This window comes from Schistocerca gregaria, chromosome 6 (assembly GCF_023897955.1).
Source record: "Schistocerca gregaria isolate iqSchGreg1 chromosome 6, iqSchGreg1.2, whole genome shotgun sequence".
NCBI lineage: Eukaryota > Metazoa > Arthropoda > Insecta > Orthoptera > Acrididae > Schistocerca > Schistocerca gregaria.
The window spans coordinates 76746192-76765115 of record NC_064925.1 but is presented as its reverse complement, the minus strand read 5'-3'; positions in this window follow the sequence as shown (position 1 = coordinate 76765115).

Sequence of the window (18924 nt, the reverse complement as noted above, 5' to 3'; positions counted from 1 at the left end):
TGTAATATGAGGTTAAAGTGAAAGTAAAGAGAGATTTATATAGGGAGAGATAAAGGTGTGAAAAAAGTCGAAAAAGTGTTGGTTTGAGATGAGCTATGTTGATCATGTGCTGAACTTATGTTGGTGAACAACAATGGGTGCAAAGGTTGGGTAGTTATGTTGTCTCAGGATCACGTTAAAGGGTGGGGAAATTCAAGAAAATTTCGAAAAAAAATTTTTCGAAAAAAGTTTCGAAAAAATAATTTGCGAAAAAAATAAAATTCGAAAAAAATTTTCGATTAAAATCTCGAAGAATACGTGTGTAAATGTATTCAAAGGACTGGTTATGTACTGGCAGGTTATGATAATGAGGCTAACAATTGTTTGATGAAGAAATAATAACGTGTAAACCTGTGGGAAGCTGCTAAAAAATGATCGGTTTTGTGAAAAAAACGGGAATGGAAATAAAACGAAAGTTGTTGGAAAAAAACTGAGATGGTTGTGTAATGGGTGAAAGGAACTGAAGCTGTGAAATAGTATTCACGAGTTTACATGAAATGTTTGTAAACTTGGAACAATGGATTTTATAGCAGCGGTTAAGTTGAAAATTTTAGGTTATGGTTTGGAAGTAAATTACGTATTATTGAGTATAATTAGGCAGGATAAAATGTATGGTAGATTACGGAAAAATGGAAGATGAATACAAAGTGGAACTTCTTGTACAAACGAAAAGAGAAAATAAGACGATAGAGAAGATTTCGAAATGCAACAGAGACAATAACAAACGTAATTGTTGGGTTCAAATTAATGATGATGTAAATAAAATAGAAAGAAACTTCCCCATGGGAAAAATATATTAAAAACAAAGATTCCAAGACTTACCAAGCGGGAAAGCGCCGGCAGACAGGCACATGAACAAAACACACAAACACACACACAGAATTACGAGCTTTCGCAACTGGCAGTTGCTTCGTCAGGAAAGAGGGAAGGAGAGGGAAAAATGAAAGGATGTGGGTTTTAAGGGAGAGGGTAAGGAGTCATTCCAATCCCGGGAGCGGAAAGACTTCCCTTAGGGGAAAAAAAGGACAGGTGTACACTCGCGCACACACACACACACACACATATCCATCCGCACATACACAGACACAAGCAGACATATTTAAAGGCAAAGAGTAAGGGCAGAGATGTCAGTCGAGGCGGAAGTACAGAGGCAAAGAAGTTGTTGAAAGACAGGTTAGGTATGAGCGGCGGCAACTTGAAATTAGCGGAGGTTGAGGCCTGGCGGATATCGAGAAGAGAGGATATACTGAAGGGCGAGTTCCCATCTCCGGAGTTCGGATAGGTTGGTGTTGGTGGGAAGTATCCAGATAACTCGGACGGTGTAACACTGTGCCAAGATGTGCTGGCCGTGCATCAAGGCATGTTTAGCCACAGGGTGATCCTCATTACCAACAAACACTGTCTGCCTGTGTCCATTCATGCGAATCGACAGTTTGTTGCTGGTCATTCCCACATAGAAAGCATCACAGTGCAGGCAGGTCAGTTGGTAAATCACGTGGGTGCTTTCACATGTGGCTCTCCCTTTGATCGTGTACACCTTCCGGGTTACAGGACTGGAGTAGGTGGTGGTGGGAGGGTGCATAGGACAGGTTTTACACCGGGGGCGGTTGCAAGGGTAGGAGCCAGAGGGTAGGGAAGGTGGTTTAAGGATTTCATAGGGATGAACCAAGAGGTTACAAAGGTTAGGTGGACGGCGGAAAGACACTCTTGGTGGAGTTGGGAGGATTTCATGAAGGATGGATCTCATTTCGGGGCAGGATTTTAGGAAGTCGTATCCCTGCTGGAGAGCCACATTCAAGGTCTGATCCAGTCCCGGGAAGTATTCTGTCACAAGTGGGGCACTTTTGGGGTTCTTCTGTGAGAGGTTCTGGGTTTGAGGGGATGAGGAACTGCCTCTGGTTATCTGCTTCTGTACCAGGTTGGGAGGGTAGTTGCGGGATGCGAAAGCTGTTTTCAGGTTGTTGGTGTAATGGTCGAGGGATTCAGGACTGGAGCAGATTCGTTTGCCACGAAGGCCTAGGCTGTAGGGAAGGGACCGTTTGATATGGAATGGGTGGCAGCTGTCGTAATGGAGGTACTGTTGCTTGTTGGTGGGTTTGATGTGGACGGATGTGTGCAGCTGGCCATTGGACAGATGGAGGTCAACGTCTAGGAAAGTGGCATGGGATTTGGAGTAGGACCAGGTGAATCTGATGGAACCAAAGGAGTTGAGGTTGGAGAGGAAATTCTGGAGTTGTTCTTCACTGTGAGTCCAGATCATGAAGATGTCATCAATAAATCTGTACCAAACTTTGGGTTGGCAGGCTTGGGTAACCAAGAAGGCTTCCTCTAAGCGACCCATAAATAGGTTGGCAAACGAGGGGGCCATCCTGGTACCCATGGCTGTTCCCTTTAATTGTTGGTATGTCTGGCCTTCAAAAGTGAAGAAGTTGTGGGTCAGGATGAACCTGGCTAAGGTGACGAGGAAAGAGGTTTTAGGTAGGGTGGCAGGTGAGCGGCGTGAAAGGAAGTGCTCCATTGCAGCGAGGCCCTGGACGTGTGGGATATTCGGGTATAGGGAAGTGGCATCAATGGTTACAAGGATGGTTTCTGGGGGTAACAGACTGGGTACGGATTCCAGGCGTTCGAGAAAGTGGTTGGTGTCTTTGATGAAGGATGGGAGACTGCATGTAATGGGTTGAAGGTGTTGATCTACGTAGGCAGAGATACGTTCTGTGGGGGCTTGGTAACCAGCTACAATGGGGCGGCCAGGATGTTTGGGTTTGTGAATTTTAGGAAGTAGGTAGAAGGTAGGAGTGCGAGGTGTCGGTGGGGTGAGGAGTTTGATGGAGTCAGGTGAAAGGTTTTGTAGGGTGCCTAAGGTTCTGAGGATTCCTTGAAGCTCCGCCTGGACATCAGGAATGGGATTACCTCGGCAAACTTTGTATGTAGAGTTGTCTGCAAGCTGACGCAGTCCCTCAGCCACATACTCCCGACGATCAAGTACCACGGTCGTAGAACCCTTGTCAGCCGGAAGAATGATGATGGATCGGTCAGCTTTCAGATCACGGATAGCCTGGGATTCGGCTGTGGTGATGTTCGGAGTAGGATTAAGGTTTTTCAAGAAAGATTGAGAGGCAAGGTTGGAAGTGAGAAATTCCTGGAAGGTTTGGAGAGGGTGATTTTGAGGAAGAGGAGGTGGGTCTCGCTGTGATGGAGGACGGAACTGTTGCAGGCAGGGTTCAATTTGGATAGTGTCTTGGGGAGTTGGATCATTAGGAGTGGGATCAGGATTGTTTTTCTTCGTGGCAAAGTGATATTTCCAGCAGAGACTACGAGTGTAGGACAGTAAATCCTTGACAAGGGCAGTTTGGTTGAACCTGGGAGTGGGGCTGAAGGTGAGGCCTTTGGATAGGACAGAGGTTTCGGATTGGGAGAGGGGTTTGGAGGAAAGGTTAACTACTGAATTGGGGTGTTGTGGTTCCAGGTTGTGTTGACTAGAATTTTGAGGTGTTGGGGGGAGTGGAGCTGGAAGTGGGAGATTGAGTAGATGGGAGAGACTGGGTCTGTGTGCAATGAGAGGAGGTTGAGGTTTGTTGGAAAGGTTGTGGAGGGTGAGTGAGTTGCCTTTCCGGAGGTGGGAAACCAGGAGATTGGATAGTTTTTTGAGGTGGAGGGTGGCATGTTGTTCTAATTTGCGGTTGGCCTGTAGGAGGATGCTATGTACAGCCGGTGTGGATGTGGGAGAGGAAAGATTGAGGACTTTGATTTGGGATAGGAGTTGACGGGTGTGTTCATTGGCCGAGTCGATGTATAGGTGAAGGATTAGGTGGGTGAGGGCTATGGATTGTGCTGTTTGGAACTGGTATAAGGACTGATGGAAAGAAGGATTGCAGCCAGAGATGGGAACTTTAAGTGTGAGGCCTTTGGGAGTAATGCCAAATGTCAGACAAGCCTGAGTAAATAAAATATGGGAGCGTAATCTGGCTAGGGTGAAGGCATGTTTGCGGAGGGAATGTAAATAAAATTTAATGGGGTCGTTGTAGGGATGTTGTGAGGTTGACATGGTATTAGTAGGTGGAAAGTGTAATATGAGGTTAAAGTGAAAGTAAAGAGAGATTTATATAGGGAGAGATAAAGGTGTGAAAAAAGTCGAAAAAGTGTTGGTTTGAGATGAGCTATGTTGATCATGTGCTGAACTTATGTTGGTGAACAACAATGGGTGCAAAGGTTGGGTAGTTATGTTGTCTCCAGATCACGTTAAAGGGTGGGGAAATTCAAGAAAATTTCGAAAAAAAATTTTTCGAAAAAAGTTTCGAAAAAATAATTTGCGAAAAAAATAAAATTCGAAAAAAATTTTCGAATAAAATCTCGAAGAATACGTGTGTAAATGTATTCAAAGGACTGGTTATGTACTGGCAGGTTATGATAATGAGGCTAACAATTGTTTGATGAAGAAATAATAACGTGTAAACCTGTGGGAAGCTGCTAAAAAATGATCGGTTTTGTGAAAAAAACGGGAATGGAAATAAAACGAAAGTTGTTGGAAAAAAACTGAGATGGTTGTGTAATGGGTGAAAGGAACTGAAGCCGTGAAATAGTATTCACGAGTTTACATGAAATGTTTGTAAACTTGGAACAATGGATTTTATAGCAGCGGTTAAGTTGAAAATTTTAGGTTATGGTTTGGAAGTAAATTACGTATTATTGAGTATAATTAGGCAGGATAAAATGTATGGTAGATTACGGAAAAATGGAGGATGAATACAAAGTGGAACTTCTTGCACAAACGAAAAGAGAAAGTAAGACGATAGAGAAGATTTCGAAATGCAACAGAGACAATAACAAACGTAATTGTTGGGTTCAAAATAATGATGATGTAAATAAAATAGAAAGAAACTTCCACATGGGAAAAATATATTAAAAACAAAGATTCCAAGACTTACCAAGCGGGAAAGCGCCGGCAGACAGGCACATGAACAAAACACACAAACACACACACAGAATTACGAGCTTTCGCAACTGGCAGTTGCTTCGTCAGGAAAGAGGGAAGGAGAGGGAAAAATGAAAGGATGTGGGTTTTAAGGGAGAGGGTAAGGAGTCATTCCAATCCCGGGAGCGGAAAGACTTCCCTTAGGGGAAAAAAAGGACAGGTGTACACTCGCACACACACACACACACTTACTTTCTGTTTTCGTTTGTACAAGAAGTTCCACTTTGTATTCATCTTCCATTTTTCCGTAATCTACCATACATTTTATCCTGCCTAATTATACTCAATAATACGTAATTTACTTCCAAACCATAACCTAAAATTTTCAACTTAACCGCTGCTATAAAATCCATTGTTCCAAGTTTACAAACATTTCATGTAAACTCGTGAATACTATTTCACAGCTTCAGTTCCTTTCACCCATTACACAACCATCTCAGTTTTTTTCCAACAACTTTCGTTTTATTTCCATTCCCGTTTTTTTCACAAAACCGATCATTTTTTAGCAGCTTCCCACAGGTTTACACGTTATTATTTCTTCATCAAACAATTGTTAGCCTCATTATCATAACCTGCCAGTACATAACCAGTCCTTTGAATACATTTACACACGTATTCTTCGAGATTTTAATCGAAAATTTTTTTCGAATTTTATTTTTTTCGCAAATTATTTTTTCGAAACTTTTTTCGAAAAATTTTTTTTCGAAATTTTCTTGAATTTCCCCACCCTTTAACGTGATCTGGAGACAACATAACTACCCAACCTTTGCACCCATTGTTGTTCACCAACATAAGTTCAGCACATGATCAACATAGCTCATCTCAAACCAACACTTTTTCGACTTTTTTCACACCTTTATCTCTCCCTATATAAATCTCTCTTTACTTTCACTTTAACCTCATATTACACTTTCCACCTACTAATACCATGTCAACCTCACAACATCCCTACAACGACGCCATTAAATTTTATTTACATTCCCTCCGCAAACATGCCTTCACCCTAGCCAGATTACGCTCCCATATTTTATTTACTCAGGCTTGTCTGACATTTGGCATTACTCCCAAAGGCCTCACACTTAAAGTTCCCATCTCTGGCTGCAATCCTTCTTTCCATCAGTCCTTATACCAGTTCCAAACAGCACAATCCATAGCCCTCACCCGCCTAATCCTTCACCTATACATCGACTCGGCCAATGAACACACCCTGCCACCCTACCTAAAACCTCTTTCCTCGTCACCTTAGCCAGGTTCATCCTGACCCAAATCAAAGTCCTCAATCTTTCCTCTCCCACATCCACACCGGCTGTACATAGCATCCTCCTACAGGCCAACCGCAAATTAGAACAACATGCCACCCTCCACCTCAAAAAACTATCCAATCTCCTGGTTTCCCACCTCCGGAAAGGCAACTCACTCACCCTCCACAACCTTTCCAACAAACCTCAACCTCCTCTCATTGCACACAGACCCAGTCTCTCCCAACTACTCAATCTCCCACTTCCAGCTCCACTCCCCCCAACACCTCAACCTGGAACCACAACACCCCAATTCAGTAGTTAACCTTTCCTCCAAACCCCTCTCCCAATCCGAAACCTCTGTCCTATCCAAAGGCCTCACCTTCAGCCCCACTCCCAGGTTCAACCAAACTGCCCTTGTCAAGGATTTACTGTCCTACACTCGTAGTCTCTGCTGGAAATATCACTTTGCCACGAAGAAAAACAATCCTGATCCCACTCCTAATGATCCAACTCCCCAAGACACTATCCAAATTGAACCCTGCCTGCAACAGTTCCGTCCTCCATCACAGCGAGACCCACCTCCTCTTCCTCAAAATCACCCTCTCCAAACCTTCCAGGAATTTCTCACTTCCAACCTTGCCTCTCAATCTTTCTTGAAAAACCTTAATCCTACTCCGAACATCACCACAGCCGAATCCCAGGCTATCCGTGATCTGAAAGCTGACCGATCCATCATCATTCTTCCGGCTGACAAGGGTTCTACGACCGTGGTACTTGATCGTCGGGAGTATGTGGCTGAGGGACTGCGTCAGCTTGCAGACAACTCTACATACAAAGTTTGCCGAGGTAATCCCATTCCTGATGTCCAGGCGGAGCTTCAAGGAATCCTCAGAATCTTAGGCACCCTACAAAACCTTTCACCTGACTCCATCAAACTCCTCACCCCACCGACACCTCGCACTCCTACCTTCTACCTACTTCCTAAAATTCACAAACCCAAACATCCTGGCCGCCCCATTGTAGCTGGTTACCAAGCCCCCACAGAACGTATCTCTGCCTACGTAGATCAACACCTTCAACCCATTACATGCAGTCTCCCATCCTTCATCAAAGACACCAACCACTTTCTCGAACGCCTGGAATCCGTACCCAGTCTGTTACCCCCGGAAACCATCCTTGTAACCATTGATGCCACTTCCCTATACCCGAATATCCCACACGTCCAGGGCCTCGCTGCAATGGAGCACTTCCTTTCACGCCGCTCACCTGCCACCCTACCTAAAACCTCATTCCTCATCACCTTAGCCAGGTTCATCCTGACCCACAACTTCTTCACTTTTGAAGGCCAGACATACCAACAATTAAAGGGAACAGCCATGGGTACCAGGATGGCCCCCTCGTTTGCCAACCTATTTATGGGTCGCTTAGAGGAAGCCTTCTTGGTTACCCAAGCCTGCCAACCCAAAGTTTGGTACAGATTTATTGATGACATCTTCATGATCTGGACTCACAGTGAAGAACAACTCCAGAATTTCCTCTCCAACCTCAACTCCTTTGGTTCCATCAGATTCACCTGGTCCTACTCCAAATCCCATGCCACTTTCCTAGACGTTGACCTCCATCTGTCCAATGGCCAGCTGCACACATCCGTCCACATCAAACCCACCAACAAGCAACAGTACCTCCATTACGACAGCTGCCACCCATTCAATATCAAACGGTCCCTTCCCTACAGCCTAGGCCTTCGTGGCAAACGAATCTGCTCCAGTCCTGAATCCCTCGACCATTACACCAACAACCTGAAAACAGCTTTCGCATCCCGCAACTACCCTCCCAACCTGGTACAGAAGCAGATAACCAGAGGCAGTTCCTTATCCCCTCAAACCCAGAACCTCTCACAGAAGAACCCCAAAAGTGCCCCACTTGTGACAGAATACTTCCCGGGACTGGATCAGACCTTGAATGTGGCTCTCCAGCAGGGATACGACTTCCTAAAATCCTGCCCCGAAATGAGATCCATCCTTCATGAAATCCTCCCAACTCCACCAAGAGTGTCTTTCCGCCGTCCACCTAACCTTTGTAACCTCTTGATTCATCCCTATGAAATCCTTAAACCACCTTCCCTACCCTCTGGCTCCTACCCTTGCAACCGCCCCCGGTGTAAAACCTGTCCTATGCACCCTCCCACCACCACCTAGTCCAGTCCTGTAACCCGGAAGGTGTACACGATCAAAGGGAGAGCCACATGTGAAAGCACCCACGTGATTTACCAACTGACCTGCCTGCACTGTGACGCTTTCTATGTGGGAATGACCAGCAACAAACTGTCCATTCGCATGAATGGACACAGGCAGACAGTGTTTGTTGGTAATGAGGATCACCCTGTGGCTAAACATGCCTTGATGCACGGCCAGCACATCTTGGCACAGTGTTACACCGTCCGAGTTATCTGGATACTTCCCACCAACACCAACCTATCCGAACTCCGGAGATGGGAACTCGCCCTTCAGTATATCCTCTCTTCTCGATATCCGCCAGGCCTCAACCTCCGCTAATTTCAAGTTGCCGCCGCTCATACCTAACCTGTCTTTCAACAACTTCTTTGCCTCTGTACTTCCGCCTCGACTGACATCTCTGCCCTTACTCTTTGCCTTTAAATATGTCTGCTTGTGTCTGTGTATGTGCGGATGGATATGTGTGTGTGTGTGTGTGTGTGCGAGTGTACACCTGTCCTTTTTTTCCCCTAAGGGAAGTCTTTCCGCTCCCGGGATTGGAATGACTCCTTACCCTCTCCCTTAAAACCCACATCCTTTCATTTTTCCCTCTCCTTCCCTCTTTCCTGATGAAGCAACTGCCAGTTGCGAAAGCTCGTAATTCTGTGTGTGTGTTTGTGTGTTTTGTTCATGTGCCTGTCTGCCGGCGCTTTCCCGCTTGGTAAGTCTTGGAATCTTTGTTTTTAATATATTTTTCCCATGGGGAAAGAGGGAAGGAGAGGAAAAGAAGAAAGGATGTGGGTTTTAAGGGAGAGGGTAAGGAGTCATTCGAATCCTGGGAGTGGAAAGACTTACCTTAAGGGGAAAAAAAGCACAGGTATACACTCGCACACACACACATATCCATCTGCACATACACAGACACAAGCAGACATCTGTAAAGGCAAAGAGTTTGGGCAGAGATGTCAGTCGAGGTGGAAGTACAGAGGCAAAGATGTTGTTGAAAGACAGGTGAGGTATGAGTGGCAGCAACTTGAAATTAGCGGAGGTTGAGGCCTGGCGAATAACGAAAACAGAGGATATACTGAAGGGCAAGTTCCCATCTCCGGAGTTCTGACAGGCTGGTGTTAGTGGGAAGTATCCAGATAACCCGGACGGTGTAACACTGTGCCAAGATGTGCTGGCCGTGCACCAAGGCATGTTTAGCCACAGGGTGATCCTCATTACCAACAAACACTGTCTGCCTGTGTCCATTGATGCGAATGGACAGTTTGTTGCTGGACATTCCCGCATAGAAAGCTTCACAGTGTAGGCTGGTCACATGGTAAATCACGTGGGTGCTTTCACACGTGGCTCTGCCTTTGATAGTGTACACCTTCCGGGTTACAGGACTGGACTAGGTGGAGGTGGGAGGGTGCATGGGACAGGTTTTACACCGGGGGCAGTTACAAGGGTAGGAGCCAGAGAGTAGGGAAGGTGGTTTGGGCATTTCATAGGGATGAACCAAGAGGTTACGAAGGTTACGTGGACGATGGAAAGACACTCTTGCTGGAGTGGGGAGGATTTCATGAAGGATGGATCTCATTTCAGGGCAGGATTTGAGGAAGTTGTATCCCTGCTGGAGAGCCACATTCAGATTCTGATCCAGTCCCAGAAAGTATCCAGTCACAAGTGGGGCACTTTTGTGGTTCTTCTGTGGGAGTTTCTGGGTTTGAGGGGATGAGGAAGTGGCTCTGGTTATTTGCTTCTGTACCAGGTCGGGAGGGTAGTCGCGGGATGCGAAAGCTGTTTTCAGGTTTTTGGTGAATTGGTTCAGGGTTTCCGGACTGGAGCAGATTCGTTTGCCACACAGACCTAGGCTGTAGGGAAAGGACCGTTTAATGTGGAATGGGTGGCAGCTGTCATAATGGAGGTACTGTTGCTTGTTCGTGGGTTTGATGTGGACGGACGTGTGAAGCTGGCCATTGGTAGATGGAGGTCAATGTCAAGGAAAGTGGCATGGGATTTGGAGTAGGACCAGGTGAATCTGATGGAACCAAAGGAGTTGAGGTTGGAGAGGAAATTCTGGAGTTCTTCTTCACTGTGAGTCCAGATCAGGAAGATGTCAGGAATAAATCTGTACCAAACTTTGGGTTTTCAGGCCTCGGTAACCAAGAATGCTTCCTCTAAGCGACCCATAAACAGGATGGCTTACAAGGGGGCCATCCTGGTACCCATGGCTGTTCCCTTTAATTGTTGGTATGTCTGGCCTTCAAAAGTGAAGTTGTGGGTCAGAATGAAGCAGGCTAAGGTATTGAGAAAAGAGCTTTTAGGTAGGGTGGCAGGTGATCGGCGTGAAAGGAAGTGCTCCATCGCAGCAAGGCCCTGGATGTGCGGAATATTTGTGTATAAGGAAATGGCATCAATGGTTACAAGGATGGTTTCTGGGGGTAACAGATTGGGTAAGGATTCCAGGTGTTCTAGAAAGTGGTTGGTGTCTTTGATGAAGGATGGGAGACTGCATGTAATGGGCTGAAGGTGATGATCTGCGTAGGCAGAGATACCTTCCGTGGGGGCTTAGTAACCAGCTACAATGGGGCTGCTGGGATGATTGGGTTTGTGAATTTTAGGTAGAAGGTAGGGGTTCGGGGTGTCGGTGGGGTCAGGAGGTTGATGGAGTCAGGTGAAAGGTTTTGTAGGGGGTTAAGGTTCTGAGGATTCCTTGAAGCTCCGCCTGGACATCAGGAATGGGATTACCTTGGCAAACTTTGTATGTGGTGTTGTCTGAAAGCTGACGCAGTCCCTCAGCCACATACTCCCAACGATCAAGTACCACGGCCGTGCAAGCCTTGTCCGCCGGAAGAATGACGATGGATCGGTCAGCCTTCAGATCCAGATAACTTGGGCTTCAGCAGTGGTGATGTTGGGAGTAGGATTAAGGTTTCTTAAGAAGGATTGAGAGGCAAGGCTGGAAGTCAGAAATTCCTGGAAGGTTTGGAGAGGGTGATTTTGAGGAAGAGGAGGTGGGTCCCACTGTGACGGAGGACGAAACTGTTCCAGGCAGGGTTCAATTTGGATAATGTCTTGGGGAGTTGGATCATTAGGAGTAGGATTAGGATCATTTTTCTTTGTGGCAAAGTGATATTTCCAGAAGAGAGTACGGGTGTAGGACAGTAAATCTGTGACGAGGGCTGTTTGGTTGAATCTGGGAGTGGGGTTGAAGGTGAGGCCTTTGGAAAGGACAGAGGTTTCGGATTGGGAGAGAGGTTTGGAGGATAGGTTAACTACTGAATTAGGGTGTTGTGGTTCCAGATTGTGTTGATTGGAATTTGAGGTTTTGGAGGGAGTGGAGCTGGAAGTGGGAGATTGAGTAGAAGGGGGAGACTGGGTTTGTGTGCAATGAGTAGAGGTTGAGGTTTGCTGGAAAGGTTGTGAAGGGTGAGTGTTTTGCCTTTCCAGAGGTGGGAAACCAGGAGATTGGATAGTTTTTTGAGGTGGAGGGTGGCATGCTGTTCTAATTTGTAGTTGGCCTGTAGGAGGTTGCTTTGAACAGCTGGTGTGGATGTGGGAGAGGAAAGATTGAGGACTTTTATTAAGGATAGGAGTTGACGGGTGTGTTCATTGGCTGAGTTGATGTGTAGGTGAATGATTAGGTGGGTGAGAGCAATGGATTGTTCAGTTTGGAACTAGTATAGGGACTGATGGAAAGAAGGGTTGCAGCCAGAGATGGGAACTTGTAAGTGTGAGGCCTTTGAGGGTAATGCCAAATGTCAGACAAGCCTGAGAAAATAAAATATGGGAAGGTAATCTGGCTAGGGCGAAGGCATGTTTGCAGAGGGAATGTAAATAAAACTTAATGGGGTCATTGTGGGGATGTTGTGAGGGTGACATGGTATTAGAAGGTGAAAAGTGTAACATGAGGCTGAAATGAAAATGAAACTAAAAATTTATGGGGAGAGATAAAGGTGAACTTGAAAGCAACTGGAGATCTGGTGAAAAAAAAAGTTGAAAAAGTGTTAGTTAAAGCTGAGCTATGTTGATCCTGTGGTGAACAACGATGTGCACAAAGGTTAGGTAGTTGTGTTGCCTCCAAAACACGTTAAAGGTTAGAGGAATTCGGAAAATTTCGAAAAGTCTGCATGTAAATGTATTAAAAGGAGTGGTTTTGTGGTGGCAGATTATGAAGATAAGGCTAACAATTGTCTGATGAAGAAATAATGACGTTAAAAACTGTGGGTAGCAACTAAAAATGAACAGTGATGTGGGAAAAATGCAAACAGAAATAAAGCGAAAGTTGTTAGAACTAGCCAAAATTGTTATTTAATAGATGAAAGGAACTGTTTGTGAATGGGGAACAGTGGATATTATAGCAGCGGTAGTGTTGAAAGCAGAAAAAGTTTTTGGTCATGGGTTGGAACTGAGTTACGTATTACTGAGTATATATAGGCAGGATAAAATTGTATGTCAGATTACAGTAAAAAGGAGAAGGTGAATACAAAGTGAAACTATTTGCACAAACGAAAAGAGAAAGTAAGCTGACAGAAAAGATTTCGAAATGCAACAGTGACAATAACAAACGTAATTGTTGGCTTAAAATTAATGATATGATTATAATCGAGGGAAACATTCCACATGGGAAAAATATATCTAAAAACAAAGATGATGTAACTTACCAAACGAAAGCGTTGGTATGTTGATAGAGACACTAACCATCCACTGATGCCACTTCCTTATACACAAATATTCCGCACATCCAGGGCCTCACTGCGATGGAGCACTTCCTTTCATGCCGATCACCTGCCACACCCTACCTAAAACCTCTTCCCTCATTCATCCTGACTCACAACTTCTTAACTTTCGAATGCCAGACATACCAACAATTAAAGGGAACAGCCATGGGTACCAGGATGGCACCCTCGTACGCCAACCTATTTATGGGTCGCTTAGAGGAAGCCTTCTTGGTTACCCAGGCCTGCCAACCCAAAGTTTGGTACAGATTTATTGCTGACATCTTCCTGATCTGGACTCACAGTGAAGAACAACTTCAGAATTTCCTCTCCAACCTCAACTCCTTTTGGTTCCATCAGATTCATCTGGTCCTACTCCAAATCCCACACCACTTCCTTTGACATTGACCTCCATCTGCCCAATGGCCGGCTTCACAGATCCGTCCACATCAAACCCACCAACAAGCAACAGTACCTTCATTACGACAGTGACAGCTGCCACCCATTCCATATCATACAGTCCCTTCCCTACAGTCTAGGTCTTCGTGGCAAATGAATCTGCTCCAGTCCTGAATCCCTGAACCATTACACCAACAACCTGAAAACAGCTTTCGCATCCCACAGCTACCCTTCTGACCTGGTACAGAAGTAAATAACCTGAGCCACTCCCTCATCCCCTCAAACCCTGAATCTCCCACAGAACAACCTCAAAAGTGCCCCACTTGTGACAGGATACTTTCCTGGACTGGATCAGACTCTGTGGCTCTCCAGCAGGGATACGACTTCATAAAATTCTGCCCTGAAATGAGATCCATCCTTCACGAAATCCTCCCCACTCCACCAAGAGTGTCTTTTCATCGTCCACCTAACCTTCGTAACCTCTTGGTTCATCCCTATGAAATTCCCAAACCACCTTCCCTACTCTGTGGCTCCTACCCTTGTAACTGCCCCCAGTGTGAAACCTGTCCCATGCATCCCAGCACCACCTACTCCAGTCCTGTAACCTGGAAGGTGTACACAATCAAAGGCAGACCCGCTTGTGACAGCTCCCATTTGATTTACCAACTGACCTGCCTACACTTTGAAGCCTTCTATGTGGGAATGACCAGCAACAAACTGTCCATTCGCATGAACAGCCACAGGCAGACAGTGTTTGGTGGTAATGACGATCACCCTATGGCTAAACATGCCTTGGTGCACGGCCAGCACATCTTGGCACAGTGTTACACCATCTGGGTTATCTGGATACTTCCGACTGACACCAACCTATCAGGACTCCAGAGATGGGAACTTGCCCTTCAATATATCCTCTCTTCCCGTTACCCACCAGCCTCAACGTCTGCTAATTTCAAGTTGCCGCCACTCACACCTCAGCTGTCATTGAATAACATCTTTCCCTCTGTACTTCCATCTCGACTGACATCTCTACCCAAACTCTTTGCCTTTACATATATCTGCTTGTGTCTGTGTATGTGGGGATGGACATATGTGTGTGTGTGTGTGTGTGTGTGTGTGTGTGTGTGTGTGTGTGTGTGTGTGCGCGAGTGTATACCTGTCCCTTCCCCCCCCCCCCCCCCCCCAAAGTAAGTCTTTCCGCTTCCGGGATTGGAATGAGTCCTTACCCTCTCCCTTAAAAACCACGTCCTTTCGTATTTCCCTCTCCTTCCCTCTTTCCTGATGAAGCAACCGTGGGTTGCGATTAGACACACACACACACACACACACACACAATATTCACCAAAAGTACTCATTGGAGGTTTATTTATCACATAGTACCTGCAAGTCTGAATTTACCTTAGAGTTTTTAGATGGGTATAAAGAAAAGTCCAAAATAAGATATAGCTGAAGCAGTGGCAAGCAGGACTGACATGTCACCATACTAATATGAGTTAAATCTCCACATATGCGTATTAAAAAAATGAGTCTATGTATGTATATCAATTAACAATAAAATTAAAGGGACACTTTTTTGAAACGCCATCATTTTCCCCCAGTGTGATGCAGAAGTTCAATATTTGGCTGGAAGGTGCCTACAATCTTCCCCTGTAATGATCAAAAGTCTGCCATCTTATGACATCAACCTGGTGCTCAGGGACACCTCAAACAGCAATATGCTCACAGACATCTCAGACAGCAAGGTGCAACAGAAAGGTCAGAGCTGTGAAAGTCGTGTAAGATTGAAGGGGAGGTAATGATATCACATTGACACTACATTTCACCATAGCTCTGCCAACGGCCACTCCAGATGTGTCACACCATGGGAAAATAATTACACCTCCCCTTACCCACATCTCATCCCTTCTCTTAGATGCCTCTGCAACAGAAGTCAGAACTGCAATGTCCAATGCTTAAGTCCCACAATTTTCTTATGAGTGGCCAAAGAAAATATTTTGGACATACAGATGCTCAGAGTTGACATGAAAAGGCTTCAGGATGTATCATAAAGGGCATGAATGAAACCACCCCTTCCCTTAGGGCGTTCATTTTCACACATTTCCCACTCAGAAGCGACACTTTGGAATACAGTGTGCAGCAGGATGACATTGTTGACAACCACTGACACTTCCCAAAAAATTCCACCTCTCTCTAAGGGCATTACAGGGCTGCAACACCTTTGAACATGATCTCTCCCTTTTGGAGTGCAGTATACAGGATGGACCATTTAAAACAATTCCAGGTTATTTGAGTGCTTGGGGTAAGAGGGGGCACACTGAGACATATGTGAATAGCAAAGAATCCACAGTTTGGTAATACCCTCAGTGCACTTTTGCTGCGTACTGTAAAAATGTCCCTGTGCAGACACACCTATACACCAATTGGCACACTTTTGCATCATCATGGAGCGAAGCTTTTAAGTGCTTTCAAGTCATATATTGAACTTCTGCACTGCACTGGGAGAATATGGTGTGGTTTCAAAGAAGTTACCCTTTAATTGTGTTGTGCAGTTTACTTATAAATGTTCCACATCTCCTCCTAAACCACTGGACCGATTTCAACCAAACTGGATACTTGTATCCTTTATTGTTTTGAAAGACAAACTGCGGAAGCACTGTGGGGATACGAACCACTTAACTGCCATTGGGGAAGAGGTGGGTAAAAACAGGATGTTAAAGGCGCTGGACAGAGGGGGGCAGAGAAGGAGATGGACAAAGAGAGGGGGAGTGGGTTGCATAGAGAGAGGGGAAGGGGGAAATGAACAGAGAGATGGTATTGAGGAGATAGAGAGGGAGGGGAGGGAGGAGGAGATGGACAGCCTGGCCACCTGGGGATGGCATATCTACAGTGGCAAGAACTCCCTTGCTCAGTATGCTGAGGGTCTCACCACGGCCTTCACAGACAGACACTGTCCCCAGACTTAGTCTGCAAATAGATCTCCGCCTGCCATCTCCGTTCACACTCCAACACTCCACCCCGAAGTACCAGCCAGGAAGGAATGTCCCCTACGTCACCCATTACCACTTTGTACTGGAACAAGTGAAACAAATTCTTCATCAGGTGTCTGATTACCTATCATCATGCCCTGAAATGAGGGGCATCATACCCAAGATACTTCCCACCTCAAATAAAACGATTAGTGTGTGTGTTTTTTTTGTTTTGTTCTGTTTTAGGGCACAAAAACAACTGCGGTCATACACACCCATGTCAAAACTATAGAACACGAAGAGTAGTGGAGTTAAAATGATTGCACATCAATCCCAATAAACGGAAGAGGAGACAGCTAAAAACAGGGACATGGAGAAACATATGTAAAATACGCCATAGAGAAATGAAGTCCAGAACTGAAAAATAAATGGCCTTCTCCATATTGCTATGACAGATAAAAAGTAACACACAGTCAACAGCCCACACATTGTTTGCTAAAATGGCTGATAACTCAGACGGCAAACACAAATGAGAAAGTGCGCAGTTAGAAAATGGGTATTCTGTCAGAAAATGGCGGGTCGTCAAAACATTAGCGCAATGTGTACAAAGTGGTGGGGGAGCACCACTTAACAAATGGCAATGGCTAAAAAGACAGTGCCAAATACGCAACCTAGTTAAAGTGATCTCCTTGTGGCAAGAAAGCAGAGAGGAGGTTGTCCAACTCACTGGGTGAGGATTAATAATCCACAGCTTGTTCCCATGAAGGTAATACCAGTTGTGATGCCAAAGTGATACAACTTGCTGACACACAGCAACACAGAGACCATCAGAGGGAATGTCAGAACTAGCGAGCTGACGTACGAGGACTGCAGCCTTGGCAGCAGTGTCAGTGGTCATGTTTCCTGTCAGTCCAACGTGACCAGGAACCCACATAAACATTAGAGTGGCTCCAATCAGAGTGAGTAAGTGACAGCTTTATTGGACCTGTTGGGCTAAGGTATGAAAAGTGTACAGCACATGCAGGATTTGAAAGGCACTGAGAGATTCTAAGCAGATGATGCAACTGAAAAGCCTGGGTCGCAGGATGTACCGCACGGCCTGACCTCCACTGCAAATACTGAGCAGTGTTCTGGAAGCTGATACCGAAAACCATTGGTGCCAACGAAGAAGGCACACCTGACATTATGCTCAGTCCAAGAGCCAACTATCGCCAAGTTCCATGCGGAGGTCATGAAACTGAAGGCGATAGAGCGAGGCTGGAGCAGTGTCCTGAGAAAGTGAATGAAGGCCAAGATGAACACGGCCACTGCATGAAGCCAAGGCGGTGAAGGATTTACACCCACCAGGGAAGTTGCAGGTAGCGAGAAGTTAAGCTGCCAGAGCAAGAGCCAAAAGCGAACTCCATGAGGTAAAAGAGAAGAGGGACGTGCCCCATACTGATGGTCAAAGGAGTCATCGAAGAAGAAGGCATAGGATGGGTTACCATGCACAGCAGACAAACGGAATGCATACCTGCTGAGGAGAAAGTCACAGAGGAAGGTAGTGGAAGTTCGTCAGCTTCTGCATACAACCAGGCTTGCGTAAAAGGCACCTGGGCCAAATGGGTGCCACAATGGTGGAGATAGTACAGAGACATCATAAGAGGGGTGGATGTGGATATGCATAAACAAAACACCCATAGTCTAGTTCAAATGGACAAGGGACTGGTACAAATTGAGAAGGGTTGTTCGATCTTAGAAGAAAGATTAAGGAAAGGCAAACCTACGTTTCTAGCATTAGTAGACTTAGATAAAGCTTTTGACAATGTTGATTGGAATACTCTCTTTCAAATTCTAAAGGTGGCAAGGGTAAAATACAGGGAGCGAAAGGCTATTTACAATTTGTACAGAAACCAGATGGCAGTTATAAGAGTCGAGGGGCATGAAAGGGAAGCAGCGGTTGGGAAGGGAGTGAGACAGGGTTGTAGCCTCTCTCCGATGTTATTCATTCTGTATATTGAGCAAGCAGTAAAGGAAACAAAAGAAAAATTTGGAGTAGGTATTAAAATACATGGAGAAGAAATAAAAACTTTGAGGTTCGTCGATGACATTGTAATTCTGTCAGAGACAGCAAAGGACTTGGAAGAGCAGTTGAATGGGATGAACAGGGTCTTGAAAGGAGGATGTAAGGAACAAAAGCAAAACGAGGATAATGGAATGTAGTTGAATTAAGTCGGGTGATGCTGAGGGAATTAGATTAGGAAATGAGACACTTAAAGTAGTAAAGGAGTTTTGCTATTTGGGGAGCAAACTAACTGATGTTGGTCAAAGTAGAGAGGATATAAAATGTAGACTGGCAATGGCAAGAAAAGCGTTTCTGAAAAAGAGAAATTTGTTAACATCGAGTATAGA